Source organism: Pongo pygmaeus, chromosome 4, assembly GCF_028885625.2.
Source record: "Pongo pygmaeus isolate AG05252 chromosome 4, NHGRI_mPonPyg2-v2.0_pri, whole genome shotgun sequence".
Taxonomy (NCBI): domain Eukaryota; kingdom Metazoa; phylum Chordata; class Mammalia; order Primates; family Hominidae; genus Pongo; species Pongo pygmaeus.
In genome coordinates this window covers 108,853,040-108,853,905 of record NC_072377.2, presented here as the reverse complement: position 1 = coordinate 108,853,905, position 866 = coordinate 108,853,040, and the positions used below count along the sequence as shown (strand labels likewise).

Sequence of the window (866 nt, the reverse complement as noted above, 5' to 3'; positions counted from 1 at the left end):
ACTCACAATATAGAAGCAATAAAAGAGTTAATTGTAGTTAGGTAACTTGTCAAAAATATCTGTGACAAATAAATATTATGATCAACAATGACAAATGACAAAATAATGAAACATATTTGCAACAAAAATGTTTAAAGTCCATCAAGAATCATTAAATAGGATTTTACAATATAGTAATTTTGTAATACAGACAATTTAGATACGTTCTAAGGACAAAAAGAAATGTAAGGTGTTGCTTTAGCAGCACATATACAAAAATTAGAATGATACAGAGATTAGCATGATGCCTGACCAATGAGGACATGCAAATTATGAAATGCTTTATATTTTTCTGTACACTTAAAAATGGTTAAAGTGGTAAATTTTATGTTGTATATATTTTGCCATACTTAAATACATATAAATATGAAAAATTTTAAAAATGATATGGGAAGTAAAAAAGTGTCAGACAAGGACATCTTCAAATGTTTTCAGTAATCATAATTTCAGTAATAATAATGGTATTAGTTTCACTATAAGTTTATATTGATACTAAAAAAGTATAATGACAAACAATATCAGTCACAGTAATAAAAATGAGAATAAAAACCAGACATGATCATCCATTGATGTGACACAGCTGAAAGCTTACAACTCCTCCTATGAAGTGTTCTTATTAAAAAGTAGGACATAAATTATTAGATTAACACTCCAGTTTTTCACAGGAAATAAAGTCTGTAGACCATCTTAAGTGTCACAAAAGGTTACAATATACAACAAGCAAAATCAATAAGCAAAATCTTAAATATGCCAAATTATATAGAGTCAATGCCATGAGTTTCTTTATTGAATAAATTGTAAACAAAAATAAATAAATAAAACTATAC

The 866-nt window shown here is 26.2% G+C and overlaps 1 non-coding gene across 1 annotated transcript; it reads left to right on the top strand.

Annotated features, from left to right (window-relative positions):
- Positions 1-229: 229 nt before the first annotated feature.
- LOC129037673 (U6 spliceosomal RNA) lies at positions 230-331 on the top strand. Its single transcript, XR_008502903.1, has one exon. It is a non-coding gene; the product is annotated as a U6 spliceosomal RNA (small nuclear RNA).
- Positions 332-866: the final 535 nt, after the last annotated feature.